The sequence below is a fragment of the Rhinolophus sinicus genome, chromosome 2, assembly GCF_057876585.1.
Source record: "Rhinolophus sinicus isolate RSI-liver-muscle chromosome 2, RSI-T2T, whole genome shotgun sequence".
NCBI lineage: Eukaryota > Metazoa > Chordata > Mammalia > Chiroptera > Rhinolophidae > Rhinolophus > Rhinolophus sinicus.
The window spans coordinates 6,326,095-6,348,078 of NC_142502.1; the positions used below are offsets into that span (position 1 = coordinate 6,326,095).

The following is a 21,984-nucleotide window of genomic DNA, read 5'->3' on the forward strand; positions in this document are numbered from 1 at the left end:
TATTATTTGTGACAATGGTTCTCATAGGGAACATTTGAAGCGCATACATCTTCACGATTTGGAGACTGAAATAATTTTTTAAGGAATGTTGGAGACCTGGCATATCTGGAGTTTCAACAGCCTGTCCTTTTTCAAAGTTGTGAAGACACTCTTATTTTACAAAGGTCCGCTCAGCCCGTCCCTAACGCATCGCAGGGTGTGTGCCACGTGCATGCGTGCGTGTGCGCGGTGGCAATCAACGCTGGTGGCCACTTTGCGCGGAGAAAGTACATCGACCTCCAGCCTCCTTTCTCGCGTTCCTCACATCTCACGTCTCCGAGTTCTCAGTGTTGTTTTGTTGAAGGTGCCTGGCGACTCTTCCGAGCGGAATGCAACCTCCATCCAGCACAGCGTTACCAGTGAGAGGTGAGCGGGGGTGTCGGAGCGCGGGTATTTTACAGGACACATTGATTGTATACTTGCTGAATCGAATAGGAGCCCGTTTAGGACAATTTCCAGGCTGCCGTCTGTCCGAGCTGAGCTTGCAGGAGCCATTTGGGCCCAGGGATGCAACAGGATTTGAGAGACGCGGAAGGAGAAGAAAGGCCACCTAGCGGGCTTTGTCTCAGATTCTGGCAGGTTCTGCAGCCAGATTTCAAACGTGAAGCCGACGAAGCCCTTCCTTACACTAATTGGAAGGGTCTGGGAGTGACTCATATTACACCAGCTCCAATCTTCCCTCCCCGTAACCGCTAAATTGTAGCTTTAAAAGGAAGTGACATGGGGTGGGGGAGAGACGTCAGCTGAGGACCACTTTTTTTTTTTTTTTTCCCCTCCGAAGGGTCCACCCCATGGGTGGAGTCTCGCCTTTCTTCCCGGCGTTGGCTGCCCTACAGCTCCTATAAACTAGTGGTGATCCCTGCACCCCAGCCTGCACCCTTTCAGTTTCTGATTTGCAAGTCCCTGTGTCCAGGGCCGCCGGGAAGGAGGTCTGTGCGGCTCGTGTGCTATTTCCAGGCGACTTCACCTCTGGGCGTGGCGGATTTCTGTCCCTCTTTCTGTCACGATTATTCTCTCCTTGGTTGGATTTCATGAAATCCTCTGGAAGGGGTAGGTACAGACAGACGAGCACTGGGGGGCGGAGAAGGAAGCGAGGCAGCAGTGGGGACGCGGTGGGCAGCCCCGGAAGGCGGGGGGCTTCGCTGCTACCAAAGGACCTTCCTTTGTGCGCAGCTGGGTCAGCCTTCCTGTCCCTGCGGTGATTGCGAGCCGCTGTTCGGGGCTGCTTTTCCCCCGGCACCCCAGGCCCCCTGGGGTTAAATCATTTTTTTCTTCTGCACTAGATGAAGCTGGGAGAAGGTTCCTGTTACATATCGGTCTCTTTTGTGTCATGTAACATGTTCTTCCCTCTCTGGCGTTTCTATGGCAACCACAAAAATACTACACAAAATGCAGCCCCCCCCCCCCCCCCCATAAAGAGATTGATCTGTTTTTCCTTCCGAGTTGGTTGCTTTCGCGCCGGTTATCCGCTTGGCTGGCTAAAATCCAGCGTGGCTTTGTGCTACCCCTCCTCACTTTCATTTTGGTTTTTCCCTGTCACAGGAGGCCTGGGGGAGGGGAGTTGTCAAGGAAACAGGCGTTTGTAATCACCGCTCTATTTACTTAATTTTCAGCCCATGAATTTCTCCATCGTATCTAGGAATTATAAAAGGAACGGTTTGATGTTTATGTCAGTCTGCGGTGTCTGGTCTTTTTTAGAAAACCTGAACAGTTTTCAAGACGGGATAGTAATGCTGCGATCAGACTAGGTGGGCGAGCTGGCACTTCTTTGTAGGAGGTAAGAAAAGTTTTAGAGGGTGTTCAAGCATCAGCACTGTCTGCTCCGGTTTACCTAAAAGTCTGCGTGTTTAAAGAGGGAGGGGGTCTTTGCTCTAGTCTGAACGGATTTGGCACTAACTCTAAGTTCAACAAGTGTGAGGTGGGAACAAATGCTGCGTGCCAGCAGGACTGTGCCTTTTGTGCGCTGTTTGGATCACCCACACTGTCCACTCTGCTTAACGTGAGGGTGTATGGACCTCGTTTCAAAACTGGGAAAGGGTTAACCCATCTGTGATTGTTAGCCATGCATGTTCAGTTGGAAAGAAAGTATTGTGAGATGTGGGAGGAAGTGTGTGTGTGTGTGTGTGTGTGTGTACGCGCCTCTGGTGGACGTAGGTGTGTGTGTAGGTGGCAGGGACAACAGGGGCAAGTCGAGTCCCAAGTAAAAACTAGCGAATCTTCTTAACATCCTCAATGAGGAGAAAAAGAACTGATTTTTCAGGAAAAATATGAAGCATGACAGAACGGTATCATCTATCTAGTAATAAGCAAAGTTAAACATAATTAGAATCGAGTGACACATACGTTAGGAAGACACAGTCCAAATGGGCCTATTCACAGCTGGAGTCACACTGACGCCTCTGTCCAATACACCTGAGGGAATGTTTGGTAATGGACAGCATTCCTTTAATGGGCCTCCCAAATCCTCAGGTTAGCCCCCTATAAGGCAGGTCAGTAGTAATCTCATCCTCGATTCTTAAAGTTATCTGTAGTTTTGGGTAAAGATGTATGAAAGTCGCTTAGTCCTCCCTTTGCTTTCCCAGGATTAAAGCCAAAAGCATTGCTTAGAAATCTCACAGTAACCACTCCTGTGGTAGCAGGAAGAAGGGGTTCTGTTTGCAAAGGTCCTTATCTTAACACATTTTATCTGTGACTTATACAACTTATTAGAGTGCAAGAGGTCTTCAGTGTTTCAGGTACGAAAGTTATCTGAAAATAGGGGCTAAATAGAGTGGCACAAAACTGACTAGAACTAAATGGAGTTAAGTCGAGAGAATGAGTTAAAGGGCATAAGCTGTAGAAAAGTATCATGAAAAAGAATGTGGCTTGTTTTGAAAAGCACGTGTTAGCACAACAACAATTGGGTGGTAGGTTTTTGATGTTTGCAAAGAGTCATGCAAAGCAGGGGTGCTAGTTTTTCTAGCATGAAAATGTTCCTCAAAAATGTAGATTTATCACATGACCCTGCACTTTGAATGTGTAACTCAAAGTCTGTGATATGGGCACTCCTGGGTTTCTGGACCTGGGAAGTGCACAACCAAAAACTTTATGGGACGGAGTTCTTAGGAACAGAAGCAAGAATCTTTTAGAAACACAGCCAAAAATGAATGTACTGTCCTATGGTCAGACCCTGAGTAGAGGTTAAAAACATAATTTGCAGGCTTGACTTGGGAGAGGTTGGTGGAGCTACAGATGCAAAGCAAGCTGAGGGTCTCATGAAAGAGGCTGAACGGAGGTGATGTCCAGGGAATCACTTCTGAACTTGGAGTCAGTCTCCATTGCGTTAGGATCCCACTGTCTGCAAGGCTCTGAACTGAGTGCTGTCAAGTTCGTGAAGAAAACAGAAGCTGTAGTCTGTGCTCTCAAGTTTAACTCCACCAACCAGGGCTGACAACATGTGTAGGTGAGCACATAGCTGGGGAGGAGGAGGCAAGGCGAGAAGGAGGTGAGAAAGCAGGAGGCAGTTAGTCTCAGAGGAATAGTCTGAGGATGATGCTGTTGAAGGTTTGAAGGGGAGGAGACAGACAATTCAGGGGAAGAAGGCATAGGTTTCCCAGACGACAGGGATGGAAGGTAAGACGTGGGTCACGGTTCAAGGTTCTTCTCCCAAGCATCTGTCTTTAGTGTGGAAGTAGGACTGGTCTACTCTATGCTGGTGGAAAGAACTAGTAGATAATAAATTCAGGGACAGAATTTTGTTTAAATCAGAAGAAAGATTGGTAGAAGAAAGACAATGTGAATGGGAGGCAGAATCCTTCCCAATCCAATTATTCTTGAGTTGAAGCTCAAGGAGGGAAGGCCAGACTTAAATCAGTCTTTAAACACGTAAGAAATGTAGGAGAGAGAATTCCACAGGCCCCACAACATCATTCTAAGAAACCTACCATTGCCATTGCATTAAATTGTGGGATGCTTAGATGAGCGCTTGGCCAACTTATTACATTTTGTGCGATTGGCTGTATTCTGAAAAGGAGGACTGTGGGTTTGGAAAGATGCTGCGTTCACAGCTCTGAAAGGTTTCTGACGCCTGAATGTTTAGAAACATATGTGATCAAGCCTGCTTAATAATCATCTAATATTACCCAGAGCTTGGGCAACTCTCATTCAGTCATCTTGCCCAAGACAGAAACAGTGTGGAAAGCAAGTTTTGGAACTCTGAAATTGGCTTCGTGTATGGACCAGGGAGTGGATCACTAAGGCCACGGGAAAGAGGAAGCTTAGCTCATGAACTCGTTCTTTTCACAATATTTATTGTGCATCTATGATCTGCCAAGTGCTATGGATACAACTGTGAGCAAAACCAGATACAGTATAAATAGCTGCTACTTTTAAATAACCGTAGGGTTTTTACGGGAGATACTGTGACTGGCTGATATCCATTTTCTTCTAATGACTGAGTAAGAGGAAATGTCTTAAAATGAGAGCAATTTTTGGTGAACATTATCATAGAACAATCTATCTAACCTACCTTGCTTTGTTTTTGAAGACACACTCTTGCTCCGGAAAGATTTTCTACCTGTTTTCGTTTTCGTCTTCACTTTGTTACTCCAATCTGGTTTGCTCTACTTCTTCCCTTGACCCTAAGTCCTACCTTTCAGTCACCATTCACTCACTCACTCATTCATTCATACATACATACGTTCATCATCCATTCACCCATTTATTCATTCACTCAACAGATGATATTGCGTATCATGTGTCAGACAATATTATGCAAATAGCAATAAATAGGAAGTAATTTCTTCCCTAAAGAAACTCTAGAACTAGCAGGAGGACAGATGTAGAAACAGCCCGTTAAATCATGGGGTATTATTTTTGATAGAGACTTTTTTTTTTTTTTGTCTAATCGCACTGGATGCTTCTCTTATTGTTGGACAACGTTGTACATAGATTGCGCTGGGCAGAGATGGGAGAGTGGTTAGCAGTTGATTGTTGTCCATCTTGTAATTTTCTTGTATCTTCCACATTGGTTGAGCTTAGGGCTGCTGTCAGGAGACAGTTAGTGATTAACTGAATAGGAGAAGTGGGATTTCTAATCCTGGAGACACAGATGAACAGAGTCCAGGAGGCTGGTACATTCTGTTTCTGAAAAGTACAAGCTGAGCAAGATAACCTCTCATAGTGAGTTACTTAGGGACTCCTGTGGGACTATAACTCCCTCCAGATGGACTCAACGTATAGCATATTTAAAAGAGAAACTCTCACCTGCATCAAAATTACATGCCCGTTGGTTTCCTAGATATCCTCTTGTCATGTAGCGCTGGATTTCCCATAACACCTTGCAAGTCTGTGTCTCATGCCGACAAAACCAAGTAGCTTTCAACCCCTTAAATCTTAACTACCCAAAGTAAAGAATGTTACTAATAAAACCTCGCTGCCGTACTTGCTGTTTGTGTTTGCTGAGGCCATGAAGCTCCTCTTAGTAGGATTGTTTTGTCCCACATAATTTCTACCTTCAGTATGGAAATTATATGGGTGCCGGGAACACCGCCCTCCTCTGCTCCCCTGACCTTCTGGGGAAAACTTCTGGCAAGTTCCCCTTTCTTCTTCTTCTTTGTTATTTTGATCTCAGAGGAGATCAGCTTCTCCCTTAGCCGTGAAGCTGTTCCAGATAAATATGGTTGGCACGGCTGTCTCCCTCTTAATGTGGGCCGTACATAACAGCTGTGACACAGTCATTGCTCTGTGGGCTCCTACAAGAGAAGAGGCATATTCTGGACTTCATGGTAGTTTGAAGCTGGACACTAAAATTCCTTAGTTTTAAAAGTCCTTAGTTTTATTCCCAGGTGGTTATTCCTTAGTCTGGGTGATGACAGGTAACCCGCAAATGCCATCAGGGACGCTGAACTGACTGGCTAACCTGTAGGACACATGAGAATGAGAATAGCCCACCTTTCCTGAGGGCTTCCTATGTGCCAGTCTATTACACAGACTTCACATTTATTAATTCACTTCATCCTAAGAACAAACAGAGCAGGTAAAAACTATTAGGTTGCTGCAAAAGTAATTGCGGTCTTTGCAATTACTTTTAACCTTTTAAACTGCAATTACTTTTGCACCAACCTAATAGAATCACTTCCATTTTACAGATAAAGAAAGCAAAGATTAGAGAGTGTTAAGGTAGTCAGCTAGTATCATAATAAGTAACAGAGCTGAGATTTGAAACTAGACCATTGCCTTGCAGAGCCCTGGCTCCGAACCACTGTGCCTGCCACGTCTCTAGTGTCATAGTGACCCGTCTGTTCCCAGGTGGGCATAGGGCCTAGGATAGAGCAGACATGCAGTAAAAGTTTCTGGAGTAGCGAACAACTATCTACCACGTAGATTCTCCCCCTTGCATGCCTCTCCTCCCGTTTTCATAACCTGCAGAAATACTGGAAGACAGACTCGTATTGTAGAACTTGGGGGAAGAACTAGTAGCAGTGCTGACAGGACAAGCTACTCTGGTTTTCAGGGAGCCTTGAGGTGATGTGGTGGGGGAAGGGAAAGGGCCCTGTGATAAAACATCTGAGTGACAGTGCAGCGCATACATCAAATTAAACATGAAGTGTTCTCAAAACCAGGGTGCCGCCAAGGGTTGAACTTCGCTGGGAAGTCACTCTTAAGGATATTGCTCTCCGTGGTTCCCAGGGCTGGGGGTGGAGAGTCAGGCTTTCTTTACTGCTGTGGCTCATCAACACTTCTATGGCCAAGTTTAAAGGCAGAGGGTGTTATCCAAAAAGACACTGCCAGTACTTATCTTAGACAAACTTTGCCATGAGAAGGGGAGAGGTGAATTGACCCAGGAGGGAAATTTGGTGTTTTCCCCGTCTCCATCAGCTTTCTGAGAGCTGCCACCTCTCTGTAGGCAGAGGTTAACCCAGGCTGATGAAATTTTAAAGAGGCTGCTCACATCAAGTGCTCTCCCCAGGCAGGAGGCTGCAGCCATGCCCACACAATCAATGCAATCATCTAAAACTTCCTAGATCCGGGACTGAGGAATTCTGCTCACTCCTCCTCTGCCCTCTGGGTCCTGCTGTGGGCGAGGGTAGGCTGAAAGGAGAGGTGGCCAGCAGCTTCCTTCCCCAGATGTGAATGCCCCTTCGCACTTATCTCCAGAATGAACCCCTGGCCTCTGTTGTCCTGACATTTTTCCTGCAGGCCCACTGATCCCTCATAAAACAGCTGCTTTTTCTAGAAGCTATTAGTACATTACATGGCAATCCTGTCTTTACGGTTCTATCCTCATGACTGCCCCTGGGCACTTGTTGATGGCAGGGGGTTTCTAATTGCACTGTTTCTGGCACAGAGCCAAGCACCTGGCACTGGATGGGTGTTTTGTCTAGAGAAAAAGTGTCGGGACTCAGATTTGCCTGAGCTGATGGTCTCCCAGCCAGGTCCTTCCAGGTTGACATTCCTTTAGGGCAAGTTCTCAATCTCATCACTGTTGACATTTTGGGACAAAGAATTCTTTGATTGTGGGGGCGTCCTGTGCATTGTAGGATATTTAGCAGCATCCCTGGGCCTCTACTTTCTAGATGCCAGGTGTAACACCCCCCACCCCCCCGTTGTGACAGCCAAAAAATGTTCCAGACATTGTCAAATGTCCCCTGGAGGGGCAAAACCCTTTGCCATCGAGAACCACTGCTCTAGGAAATTCCCTCTGACCCTCAGAAATCTGGTTCGTCCACTCCTCAATCCAAGTAAACCTATCTCTCAGGAATAACTTGTGCTCACCGTGCTTACAAAGACCAGTCTAAACCAAACAGGCAATTCATCCATTTAAATTAATAAGTAGATAGGAATTGAAAACGAATAATACAGTAAGCGAAGAGCAGATTGGCACCAGAAGGATTCAGATACTTTGCACCCTCTCTTCTGCTGGCAGATCTGCCTTGAGAGTCACAGTGCAGCCCGAGGTGGCTGGGGTGGGGGCTGGGGCGGGCCGGGGGTCTGCTAGCAGCCAGCCCACTCCCCAGAGCTCTACCCCTCTGCCTGGCTGAGCCCCGCGGGCCTACATTCTCTGCGGAACCACCCCTCCCTCTGGTGGAAGGGATTAACCTATCTAAAGAAAGGATGCTGAGAGCCTAGCATACCTGACTTCACTGACCTCTGCTGGGATTTGCTGATTAATTCCCAGTTTCCCAGGCCTTCACCTGAACCCAGGCGCTCCACACCCAGATCTCACTACTTACTTATTTGCCACTTAGCACCCACCCTCCCTCCCTGTGTCCAGCTACTTTCACTTAGGAGAGGGCCTCTTTCACTTCCTGTCCTGGAAGCAGCCGACCTGCACCAGCTTCAGATAAGACCCGGCCATACTGCTGGTACACACACTAGGTGTTCAGTCATGTCCTGTCCCCACCTTTTGTCTGCCCTTCTCTCTTCCTTCCAGGATTAGAACATGGGCGTGAGTGGGGCAGGTCTGCTGTTGTAAATTCCCTTGAAATTCCAGAATCCTCTTAAACAGTTTTTCTTCCCAAATCCTTGTATCCTGCCTACTGTTGGCCAAACACCGGGAGTACAGAGATGCGCCAGACAGGTTTGCTGAGGGGACAAGACAGAAACCTGAACTGACCATTTTAAACGTTGGGGGAGGAGGAGCATGGAAAGCAGAACTGATAACCGCCCTGCCCTGTCTGGGGCTTCAGGAATGTTTTCTAGAGAAGAGCATAACCCTAAGCGAGGTCTGCGAAGCAGGACTGGTGCTGGGGTGCCCCGTGGCACGGGAGGGCAGAATGTGAGTCAGGAGGTGATGCGAGATGAGAGGATTGGGGCCCGGTGGGGAAGGGGCTTGCCTAGCCAGGTGGGGTTAGAGCATTCCTGAAGTGCTATCTGGGCCGCTGCAGCCGGAGGCAGGCAGACCCCAGCCAGGCTGGTGCCGGCATCCAGGAGACAGAGGGTGCTTCTGGCTGGGAGGAGGACGCAGAGGAGGGACCTGTCTGAGAGCTACAGGAAGTGGAGACACAGAATTTGGTCTCTGGTTGTACAGAGGGCCCCTTTGACCCTCTGTGATAGTAAATACAGGGGGAAATAAAAAACTTTTTTCTATAATGTTCTTCCCTAAGGTTCGCTTATAATGTGCTTTGTCCTGTAGTCATTTATGTCCTTTATTCTAGGCGGCACCCTCTATTTAGCACTTACGCCTGTGTTGTGAATCTCATTGCATCCTTACTCCAGCCAGTGGGGTGTGAATGACCTTCTCTAATCTGACTTGAAACTGAGGCAGAGATTGGTTAGCCAGCTTCCCTAAAGTCACAGAGCTGGGACCACCTGCCCATGGAGCAGACTGTGACTTGTGGTCTGTAAAGAATTAGAAAAGCATTGTCCGTTCTTGTGTGATACATTCTTTACCACAATTTCCTTGGGTCTTCTTTTAGGGTGAAAGGATTTTTCCATAGCTGCAAATTGTGCAGATTCTACGCTTTAACCCCACCCCCAATCATGCAGAAATTTAAGAAGTTACTTAAGACCAAACGATATAGTGAAGGTCTCATGGTGTCACCAAAATCCTCATTCGGCCTTCATTTCTAGAGGAATAACAGGGTTAAAATTTAAGTAGGGGAAAGAGGGAGAGAGGAGCACAGAGATATTTTAAATGTGCCTGGTGATTCTAATTATTTATATTGGTTCCAATTTTAGCCATATTGGGACTTCCTTCTCCCCTTCTCCCACTCCTTCTGTCTTCTCAAGTGACTGAACTGTGATTTCTCTTTAAGACAGTCAACAGCTTCACTCTGGTTTTACCCGCCCCCCCCCCCCCCCCCCCAAGAAGATGTACCTTTCTGGAATGTGTATGTGCTGTGTTTGCAAGGCTGGCATCCGGCTATGTCCTGTGGGCGCTGGGCAGGCCTTGAGCGCAGCTCCCCTGCCCGCCTCTCCCAGCGGGGAGAGTCTTAGCCTGGCGTTAATGGGTCCTACCTTTGTCACAGGCCACAGGAACATTCCATTCAGGAAAATCGGGAGACTGCCTGGCCTCCTTCTCTAGACACTCTGCTGGCCATATAGACTCGGGGCCTTTTGGGGACCCCGAGGAGCAGCACAACAGAAGAGAGGACCAGGGCTGGGTCACAAAACCTGGGTTTGGACCCCAAACATGGCCACCTGCTTACTTTCTGTGGGACCTTGGGCTCCTTGAGACCTGCGGACTGTCTCATGGTCTGGACTCTCCCTGTCACTGGGAAGTGGCCTGGCACATCCTGCATCCTCATTTTCTGACCTGGTCAGGGAGGAGTCCAGGGTAGATGCAGATTTCTTCTACCACCACATCCTGGGGCCATTTTGGCCATGTGACAGCGAGTGTGCAGAGCTGCAGGGTAAACCTGACCTAGCTCACTCCAGCATCAGTTTTGCCAAAAGATCTGAGGGAAAAGAATTTTTAAAAATAAACATGGATATGCCATAATGTAACACAAAATGTACATGAACTTGTAAGACGAACAGCAGACTTTCCATGCGTGGTGGTTTGGATGGCTTTAGGCTATAGCTCCAGACCCTTCAGAGTCAGTTTCTTCTGCTGAAAGGAGTATTTCTGTGGAAATTTTTGAAAAGCAAACTGAGCTGGATGATCCATCTCTGAGGGACTCTGGGAAGGAAGAGTAGCTTTCTCCTCCTGCCCTTTCATTGCCTTTCTCACTATCTCTAAACAGAGAGCCCTGGGGGTGGGGTGGGCTGGGGCAGGGCACTCGTACGCGTCATCCCTGGGAATCTGCCAGCCTCGTCCTCTTGTTCTTCTCGGTCTCTCTGCTCCTGGTGGTATAATTGATGGCAGGCTGCTTGGGTCTCCCTCTGGTCCCCCACCTTTGGGGGCCTTCCCACCCTCCTACTGGAACAGTCCCCTCTCTGGATAAGCCCAGGGCTGCTTCTGTTCTTTGTGGTCTCTCTCCTCCCATTACCTTGACCATCCTTGGAGAGGAAGTACTTTAACTCTTACTGCTTGCTGATAGCTTTTATCTTATCACTATTGTATGATAAGTTATCCTCCTAGTATCATAAAGGCTTCTTTCACTTGCGTTATCTTTTGACATCTGATCCAGTGAGGCATGTGTACTTTGCCACAGCAAAGGCTCACGAGCTCTCCTAAAGGAACCCATCACTTTCAGGGTCTCCCACTCTCCAGGGGGCCTGAAGAATAACCTAACCTAAACTGCGCGTGTGAAATACGAAACTAGGCTAGAGCTTGTTGTAACTGATGGAAAGAGGAGAACCAACTGCCTCATTACCCCAACAAACCACTTTTCTTTTCCCTTTACAATAAAATGTTGGAGGAGAAAAATGCGAGCTGTGGACTTTGCCCCGGCACAAGCAAAGCAAGTTTTAGGTGATCTGTTAGAGAATAATAAGGAAGAAGCGTGGGCCTATTTATTTATGTGTGTGTGTGTGTGTGTGTGTGTGTGTGTGTCTATGCCCTTTTTAAAACCAAGTCGTTAAACAGGGATATGAAGTGTCACTTGACCAAATAATTCATATTAATCATTTGAAAATGGAAATGGTGCTGTCACACCATTGAGGTGCTATGGGTCTGCACATAAGAAGTGCTACTATATGTTCTAGTAAAATTCAGGTGAGGACAGTCGTGTGACACAGGGCAGTGAGCTTGACAGTACGGTGGCAGCCTGTTGGAAGTGGAGAAAAGGTGTCTCTGACCACGGGGGGTTATTATCTAATAAACCAACACGTCTGCTAAAACATGTCCTATTTAAGAGATGGCAAAATATCTAGTTGGGGACAGACTCAACCATGTGGAACGCAACCCCAAATCTGAAGTATAAAGTGAGAAAAATTATTGTCAAAAGCCTATGTACTTCATTAGCCTTAATCTGATTTTACCCTGAACCCACTTACATAGCTTATCTAACACTGAAAGTACTGGCTTAACAAGCTTCGTTATCTGTTTCCTGGATAAATTGTGGAAATGTAACAATTGATAGCAAGGTAGGAAAAGAAAGCATAGTCAACTTAAATAAATTATTAGTGGTTGAGACTCTCCCTGACGCACAGTGGAACCACAGTCCTGAACAGCCAATGTACTTCGTTTACAAAGGCAGCAAAGTCCAGACCACACTAGAACGATTGCTGTGAAAAACGAAAGTTTTGTTGATTTTATCTTTTGACAATTTAAGTTATAAATTGTACCTTTCCAGAAAATTATTTCATAAAAATGTTGTCCTCCGGCTGACACAGGTGAGGAAGGAGATTGCTGTAGGTAGAGTCAAGATGGCCTGTTTTCTGTCCCTTCCTTCCGGGAAGCTGAGCTCTGGGCTGGCCTCCAAGCACTGGAGTCTTTCGGAGCATCTGTTCCCTATTTCGTTGCTGATGAAAGGAGTGGGGAGGTTAATCAAAGGAAGTACGCGTGAGCGACAAAGGATCAGACTGTGGAAGGGCTGAGTGACTTGCCACAAACACTTGGGCCTTTGATTCAGTCACGGGACGCAGCCAGAGCTGTGAAGGGAAGACGTGGCTGGGTGAGCAGGGAGCCACATCCCACAGCTCACCCACTTGATCCAGGCCTCAGTGGCGAGTCCCAGCCCTGTTCTCAGCCTTGCCTGTCCATGGGACTCACCTACGTTGGACCAGCAAAAAAGTGACTGGACAAAAAGAAAACCACAGCCAGGATGAGGCGGTGGGGATGAGGAAGATGATGGCGATAGTGACGGCCTCGTTTAAGATGATCATGGACCAGGCAGGGTTCTAGAAACAACGAATCTTCACCCAACCCCATGAAGTAGGAGCTCTTAGTATCTCCATTTGACAGATGAGAAAACTGAGGTTAAGTAATTTGCCAAGGATCGCAGAGCCCATACAGGCAGAGCAGCTCTTTGGCTCGAGTCCCTGTACCCTCTGCAGCCTGTAGATACTCAGTAGTCCGGGTGCCGTGTGCTTACACTGTAGCAGGAAGCTCAGGTCGGCTTCCTTAGACCAAAGGAAAAAAGATGAAACCAGCTGCAGGAAATCCCTGTACCCCTGATTTTGTTTTGTTTTGTTTTTCCCAACATCTCTTGGATTTTACGTTAATGGTATAGTGGAAAGTTACAGTAGAAAGTCTGGAAGGTTCCATTATCTCTGGCCGACTATTATTCCTAGAAGAGAGGTATTGTTAAGTCACTGAATTTTTCCACATCAAATGTAGGTTGGTAACTTCATGTTATTAGTTGGATTTATGGAAAGTGAAATATCCCAGCTACCCGTGTGAACTATTGGCTTTGTCGATGGTGACCTGAGTGGGGGTGGGTGCAGCATAGCAGCTGTGTCCCACGGGCAAGTTACTAAGACGCCATAAGCTGGGCGTTTCTCTAGAACAGGGTAGTGGATGTGACAGGCCATTGAAGTAGTTCATAGTATGACGGTTTATTAATCGCCGGCCATGTCCAAACTGGACACTGTGGGTACCAGATGAAAAACACGTTATCTCCTAAGGAATTCAGCCTTGTGGAAAGGCAGACATATACACCAAGGGAAATACCACTTGTTGATGTTATGTGGCCTCGGGACTGTGCTGAATGAGTCTCTTACATCGTTTCCTCATGCAGTATGTAATCTTAACCATGCAATGGTCAAGTTCGGTAATAGTGAACTTAGCAGTGATAAGGAGGGGACAGGGAAAGATGCATCTCACCGTTTGGGGGGAGGGGCAGCAGGCTGGTACAGGCCAGGGCAGGGTTTCCAAAGATGGACACACATTTGGAAAGTCACACACATTCAGGAGGGCATCAGACAGATGGGACAGAAGACGCAGGGGCTCAGCAGCGTGAAAGTGAACTGTGCAGGAAATGACAAGAGCTGGTTGTGAGGAAAGCTCACTGAAGTGTACCCTTCTCCTCCAAGGAGCTGTCCTGACCTCACTGCCCTGCCCTGGTGGCACTAGGTGCCCTCACCTCGCTTTTTATTCTAAAAACACACTGCACATTCCAGGAGCGTAGCCGTTAGCCTTTGACTTTATACTTGAAGTTTTCTGATCGTTCTTGCCTACAGTGTAGCAAGCTCCTTGGGGCCATTCGGTGTCTCCACTCACCAGGATGGTACCCCAATAAATGTTTGTTGAAGGAATGAAAGCCATCCTCTGAGGAAGGGGCTAAGAGAAATGGACACAGGGGGCGTGATTGTCCTTTGAAATGCTAACAATTCAACTGAAGCCTGAATTGCATCATAGCAACAAGCTGCCAGATCAGATGATGCTTTTGTTAAAGAGACTAAGTCTCCTTCCCTAGATGAGTTTTCTGTGTGGTAAAGCAATTTGCAGTTCAGTATGTGTCCCAAACATGTACAATGCCAGGTGACTGCGAATGTCTTACACTGGATCTGGACAGGTCAGAGAGACGTGCCTGTCCTTGGCTCAGGGTGTCGCACAGAAGTAGCACTGTGGAGCCAGCTGCTGACAGGTTTTTTTTAAACTGACCCATTTACTTTCCAGAAATTATTAAATGTCTTTCTGGAAATTATTAAATGTCTTCCTGAGTTGGACAGATTTGCAGAGCTACCACTGGGTGGGTCAATGCATCAATGAGTGAGGGTGGCTTCATAGGCGTGGGAACTGGACAGTCACTCAGGACCCTGCACTTGGTCTGAGCCGCTGCTCTCGCTGTCTTGAAATTCTTAATCATTTTTGCACAAGGGGCCCCACATTCTCATTTTGGACCGGGCCCTGAAAATTATGTAGTCCAGGCACTGAGCCTGGAAAAGTGTCATGAGTGCTCGTGGATGCCAGCTGGTGTGGTAACACCACAGTCCTGCCCTCACTCTGGACGGCTTTTCAAAAAGCAGGGCTGTGTGAGACAGGATGGGTATATAAAATAAGGCCATGACCACCAGCAGTTCCAAGTGTGGGCGCCCCTGCCAGCCAGTGTCATGTCCGCTCATCTCAGTAAATGGAGGACGCTGTTTTGCTAGTAAAGCTCGTGGTTAAATTGCTCCCCCGTCCTTAACCTCCAGCCGTGTAATTTTTCAACCAACTCTTACTAAAACCTAGTCTGAAGAATGACTCAGTGTGGATGGTATTTCCATGGTTGTTTTGGGAAATAAGAACCATCTCCTAACCTATAAAGATGGCAAAGTCCAAGACTGAAGTTGCCTCCAAGCAGAGGTACTCCTTGTCTGGGGATTCTGAGACTGTTGTTCTCCTGTGTCACTTTAAGTGTGTGTGTGTGTGTGTGTGTGTGTGTGTCTGTGTGTGTGTGTTCTCTGTATTTCAGTTGCCTTTTTCAATCAAGGCATAAGTAAAAAATGTATGTTTCACCTTTTCCACCAAGAACATCAATTTTATATTCAGAGAAGATAACTTTTTAAAAAACAAAATTCTAAAAATGGTAGTTGGGCACTTTCAGATATTTGGAGAATCTGCTAACTCTTTTTGCAGGGAATTTATTTTCAAATGGCAAAGGCTAGAATGATGCAAAGATGGAATTGCTGCCATTTTGAATTATTTCAGGTATTCCAGCCAAGACACATCACTTTTTAAGGAATGGAACAAACTTACAATTTTCATCTCTGGACTGCCATTCTCAGTCTTGGAGATTTCATGGGGGAAATTGAAAAAGTATCGTAAGTCTGGAGATGAGTAAAATTCCGTTCCCAGACACTGGGAAGTGTAAATGCTAGAACCTTTACTCTGGTGTGCAGGACTTGGTCCCAGTGTTTCAATTTAGGAACTCGTAGCTCTCGTGTGTACACCAAAGCTAAGTCATGCTGAGTTGACAACCTAATTTATTTCATTGGTGCCATTATTGGGTGAGTCAATTGGGAAAATGCCAGAGCAAGCCTGTTTTATTTAAGGGAAAACTTGACAGAATGTGCATAGCGTTGCTGTGTACATGACACGGAAGCTGGGGGTTGAGAGACCAGCTGGATTCATAGCCAATGGGACAACAAAATCGGCTTGTTTTTGCTTCCGCTATAAAATAGAAGATGGAACTACCACTCCTTTCCATCTTCTACGAGTATTTCACATCTCTCTCTCATTCATTCTTGCCCACATTCCTTTTGAATTTCCATGAAGAAAACTGAGTTGACTCCTAATATTCAAAAATCCTGCTTATCTTATTTTTTTGACTGTTGGGATTTCAACATTCATGTAATTTTTTGACAGCTTTATCAAGATGTGTTTTGCATATTATAAAATGCAGCCATTTTAAATGTGTGGTTCAATGAGTTTTGGTAAATTTGTACAATTGTGCAACAATTACCAAAATCCAGGGTAGAACCCTTCCGTCAGCCCAGCCAGTTCCCTCATTCTGTGCACTTGGTCTTTAGTTGGACCTCTAGCCCCAGGCTGGATCCGTGTTCTGTCTTCTGTCTATGTAGTTTTGCCTTTTCTGCGAACTGAATATCAGTGGAATAACTCTGTGTAGGGTTTTGTGTCTGGCTTCTTTCATTTAGCACAGTTGTTTTGAGGTGTGTTGCATGAGTCAGTAGTTTGCTTCTTGGTTTTGCTGGGCAGTATTCCATTGTACAGGTAAGCTGCATCTTGTTTACTGGTTCACCAGGTGTTGGATATTTGGTTGGTTTTAAGCGTTCATCTTTTTTGAGTTTGGCTACTTTTATTCCTAACCCAGAGTACATATCAGAAGTAAGTCCCATTTTCCTTGCTCCGTTATCTCTCTCCCCAGAATCCCACATGGGGGACAGGAATATCCATAGTAAGGGCTTTGAGAAAGAGAGCAGACAGCTGCCCCCACCCATCACTGACCACGGTGGTTCTGTGAGAATCGTGCAACAAATGTTTTGCATTTGATGCTGTAGGTTGATCAGAAAGCAGCTCTGACTTTGGGAAAAGAGAAGATCTCCCGGCCCTAAAACTGGAGCACAGGGGACATAAATCCGTGACGTGTCTTATTGGTTCATTTGTCTTCCACCCAGAAAATGTGAAAATTTTCATGTTGCCAAACTGATGAACCCATTTCTTTTCCTTCAATTATTTATCTCCCCACTGATTTCATTAACTAAATGAAGCTTTTGGCAATTCGCCAAATTTCATTCACAAACTCTTTCTGTAAGTGTCTGTTGTATGTAGGCCCGTGCTGGCTCCTAGGGGACAAAAGCCACCAGCCACCGTCCCTACCTCACGGAGCTGTGTTCCAGGGAACTGTGTCACTTCTGCTCTGCTTGGCCATTGAAGGGCAGCTGACTCTATAGCTCCAGGACCATTCCTTTTGCACATTTGAGCCCTGAAATTTCATCCGCATTTCTTCCCGGTGAGTCTGCTATAGGAAACATGGTCTATTGCTTCCTTTCATGGGAAGCACTGAGAGGGGAACATACGCACAGTAGTCAATCTCAGGTATTCAAAGCAGCCTTACGTGAAGGAGACAAACCTTTGACCCACTGGAAATTCTCTCTGGATCTTAAGCACAAAGCCTAATTATCCTAGATGGTGGCAATAGCAGCTTGGGCATGCATGCCAGGGGCTGATTTCGCTTTGCTCTTTGGGGCTGTCTGGAATAACATCCTTACAGCCTTTGCCCACAGGCTATACTTAGGATCCAAGGGAAGGTCCCATCCTTCCTTTATTTATGGCCCAGTTTCATGGGGATCACACCAGTTGAGAAGGACCCACCCTACCTCCCTGCAGCGGGCACCAGTGTCACACCAGTAGACCTTGGCACTGATATCTTGCTCTACCCCCTGGGGAGGGTGCCTTTTTTCCTGCAGGCTGACACTCCCCCAACTCTCCTTTCCATTATAAGGACTCATTCATTCCTTTGTGTAAACAATGCCAGGGCACGTGTGTTGGCAACACACATGGACTGAAAGCTGACTGTGTTTATGTTTTGTCTTCTCAGGGGCCAGGAGCTTCTTTTGTTTTTTACAACAACTTCATGATAAATAATTCACCTACCATAAAGTTCACCCATTTTAAGTATAAAATTCAGTAGTCTATTCAAAGTTGTGTAACCATCACCACTGTCTACTTTTAGATCATTTTCCTCACCTCACAAAGAAACCCCACCCCCACGGGCAGTCACTCCCCATCTGCAGCCCCCCAGCACTGGATGGCCGCTAGTCTACTTTGTATAGATGTGCTCATTTGGGACATTTCATCTAAACAGAACCATACAACATATGGGCCTCGGTGGCTGGTTTCTTTTCCTTCGTGTAATGTTTTTGAGGGTCGTTCATATTGTAGCATATATCATAATTCATTCTTTTTTGGTGGCTGCATAATATTCCATTGTGTGCCTACACCACATGCTATTTATTCATTAGTTAATGGACGTTGGGACTGTTAACTACCTTTTAGCTATTATGAGTAATGCTGCTGTGAACTTTCATGAACAAGGTTGTGTGTGAGCTTCTGTTTTTGTTTCTTTGGGGTCATTAATTCCTGGGTTATGTGGAAACCGTGTTTAACAAGTGAGGAGCCAGAGCTGGGTGTTTTGCATTCACTTGCCAAAATCTTCTCTGAGGCTAAGGAAGCAATGACACTTTGCATAGGTGTCTTGGACTTTCAAATCCAAGACCCCTTGCTATTCAGACTGACATCAAAATGTTACTATTGACTTCATGCAGGAGAATTTTATATGTGAGACACCAAAGTAAAGGAACGAAGGAGTAGTTTTCAGAAGAGCTGTTGGTTCAGCTCACGTAGTGGTGATTACATTGGTTCTATCACACGGTACGAAGGTTGTGTCCCATCCAACCTAGTTTGTCTTTGGGTTAGAAGTGCTGTGTGTACAGGGGTAGCTGGCTCTGTACCACCCTCAGAACAGTGAAAAACGGTTTGTTGGGTGTGTTCAGCATGTTGTGTCTTTTTCTTAACAGTTTCAGAATACTAGCATTTTGGGGCCCAAGTAGTATATTTCCAGAGCTCTCCGCTCTGCTGGGATTTGTTTTCTTAGAAACTAGGAAGCCCCATGAAGAGCGTTATCTGAAACCAAAAAGCATTTGCTTTTGGTAGTGGTCCTATTTTGGTTCTCTGATTTGAGTTAGTATTAACTGATCTTTAAAAATTAAATTACTGTAGATTAAAGCTTAGATCAAGAATTAAAGGAGTGAGTCTCCCAGTAGCATACCATTCGCTAAACTATACCTCTTTCCATGGGAAGGAGCAGTTGCAATTGTAGCTTGAGGTTTTGCAAGAATGTATTTTTTTGTGTGTGTACCATATTCCCTGATACTTAGTTCTTACTGTGTATAGAGGATTAACAGAGATGTAAAGAACATAACCATGAAAAAAGATAACTAATGAATTGTATATACATATAAGTCACTTTAATTATCGTTTAGTACTTCAAATCAATTGTCTTACTTTTTGCCCTCAATAGTTTTGTGAGGGAGGTTAATGGGAATGCTAGATGAGGGAACAGAGACTCAGGAAAGGTACAGGACCAAACAGATTAGTCACCAAACTAAATGAGTCATAGATCTTCCTTGAGCCTCCATTTCCTTATGTGTAAAATCACAGTGGTACCTCATGTAATACAGTGGTACCTTGGTTTTCGAACGTTTCCATTGATGAACATTTCGGTGTACGAACGCCGTAAATTTTATGGATCTATGGTATCATTAGATAGTAAAATTCATGCTAAATTTGCAGTTTTAGGGATTGATTTTAAAGGTCTGAAACGGGTTAATCCATTTTGCATTACTTTCTATGCGGAACCCGTACCTCGGTTTTCGAACGTTTCAGAACTCAGTTTTCTGGAATGGATTATGTTAAAAAACTGAGGTACTATTGTAAATCAGAGAGCATTGTCAATTTCAAATAGTATATGTCAACATACTTAAGTAATACATGCAGTATAAAAGTTTGAGCTCTTTTTTGAACTTAAATTTATTACCCAAGTGGTAAATATTCTTGGTAAAATAATTAGAAAATACAGAGAAGCATAAAGAAAAAAATTATTTCCTGTTGTCTCTCTAACTTGCTACATGCTCCTGGAGTGTTAAATGTCTGAGCCTGAAAAGCAATTTATTAATATCTAGTAAAGCTGGAGGTGTGCCTGTCAGAATGACGCAGCAATTCCAGTCCCTGTGTTCCTTGATGCATTGTCTATAATAGAGAGAAAATGGGAACTACCCTGAATGTCCATCAATGTGGTAATTAACGTTTGGGGTTAATACAAAAGAATACACTTCTGCAACTGAAACGACTCAAACACGTACACATCATTTCAAAAACATAGTGTCGAGTGTAGAAAGGGAATTACAAAAGTATTCAAATATTATTTAGGTACATCATTAGGACCCAAAATGATGTGTTGTCTGTGAATTCACATACACACAGTAAAAGAAGAAAAACAGAGAAGGACACACCATATTTCCTCAAATTGGGGAAGTGGCTTCAATATCTATACTACTTTATTTCTTAAAAAATGAAGCAAACATGACTAGATGTCAATCTGGGAAAATATTTTTTTATGTTTGTATCGTTGAAATATTTCAGAAATTTAAAAAATGTTTGATGACTCACCATCCAGAATACTTCCTAAGCACAGAGACACATTTTTTTCTTTTGTCAAAGTTGTTATTGTATATTGTAAACATCTGTTTGTTACTCAGTATACTTCCTTGCTGTTGGTCTTCTGGCCCTCCTAAGTCTCTCTCTTCCAATTTAAATACTTACTCAGAGAAGAATTTTTAGAGGAAGAAGCAAAATTGCCAGTCTCCCTATATATTTTATAATTATTTTCTGTTTATTCATTTGTAACTATTCATGATTATTTCTAATTCCTTTATGATATATTTGGCCTCTGACACTGAAGGAGCTCATAACCCAAAAGCAGGGGCAAAATTAAAGTCTGGTTCAGTCAAGATATAAAGAATCCATTGAATTTACAAAGAAATTCTTCAAAGTTTGGGAATTCACAAGGTGGAACTTTTATTTAATATTACCAAAACAGCAATCAAGCACGTGGGTTGGAAAGAGATTCTCCCGTTGCGGTTGTTAGAACTGAGTCACTGGCTGCTGTCCTCAAGTCCTCGTTTCCAGTGTCCCCCGACTCCCTTCAGGTCCTGTGTCTTAGGCCTTCGTGGAAAATAGCCCCAGGCCTCCTGAGGCTTTGCGACCTCTCATTCCTGTAGGTGTTCAGTCCCTGGATCTTGAGATGCATCAGTTAAGAAGACAACTAAACCTGCCTTCCAGGCCCTAAACTAATGGTAATGCGTTGCTTTAAAAAATCTGAACTATTTCCCCCCCACCCCTGCTTTTTTTTTTTTTTCCTCCTGCAGAAACCACCCTCTATGTAGATTTTTACATCAGAGCTAGTGATACCCTTATGAGTGTCGGGCGTACTTCTCCCATGTTTGAGTGGAAAAAGTAAGGCCCAGGAAGTGGCTTCCGCACCCCTCTTGCTTTCCCTCAATCCCGCCCAGCACAGTGACCTGAGTGTCCCCTAAGGCACAGCTCCCTGACTTCCTGTGGCTGGTTCAGCGGGATGGCCCATCTGTGATATACCAAGCATTTCACTGCCTCTGAGAGAGAAGACGGTGGGTGTTGGGTGGGAGGCCCAAGAGAACTAGGCAAAGGGAAGAAGGAGCACAGCTCTGGTAATGTGCTTTGTCCCTCAGCACCGGGGTGACGGGCCTTGTCACCTGCCTCGCTAGACGCCAGGTTTTCTTTTATAAAATGAGCAGTTAGCGTATTGATCCCTATGGTTCATTTCTTCCCTGTTTATTGGTATTTAATGTATAAAATTGTTCTATGAATTAATGGAGTAGGGAAGGATCTTTTAGTAAATGTCTTGCATACAGTCGGTTAAATATTTGGAAATAAATCAATTTAAATCCTCACGGAACATCATAGCCCAAAATAAATCATCGGATCACATCATTAAAAATAAAATTAATTATGGAGAAAATAGATGAAATAAATGAATGTTTACCAGTTTTCTGCAGGCCAAGAAGGAAGGGTGCAAAGCATAACCTTTATAAATGAAATTACAGTTCTTTGTAATGATTCAAAACTCCAATAAGCTAAAAATAAAAGCAAACCAA

The 21,984-nt window shown here is 45.1% G+C and overlaps 1 protein-coding gene across 5 annotated transcripts in view; it reads left to right on the forward strand.

The window, feature by feature from the left end:
* The first annotated feature begins 233 nt into the window (after positions 1-233).
* Positions 234-21,984, forward strand: part of AGPAT4 (1-acylglycerol-3-phosphate O-acyltransferase 4) — a 106,697-nt gene continuing 84,946 nt past the window's right edge. The window contains exons 1-2 of one of the 5 annotated variants that reach the window (XM_074333788.2): positions 297-405; positions 1,738-1,816. The gene's annotated coding sequence lies outside the window, so the exon portion shown is untranslated. Of the gene's footprint in view, positions 406-867; positions 1,090-1,737; positions 1,817-21,984 lie in introns of those variants that run through there. The other 4 variants (XM_019749808.3, XM_019749823.3, XM_074333789.2 and 1 more) reach the window with 4 other exon arrangements.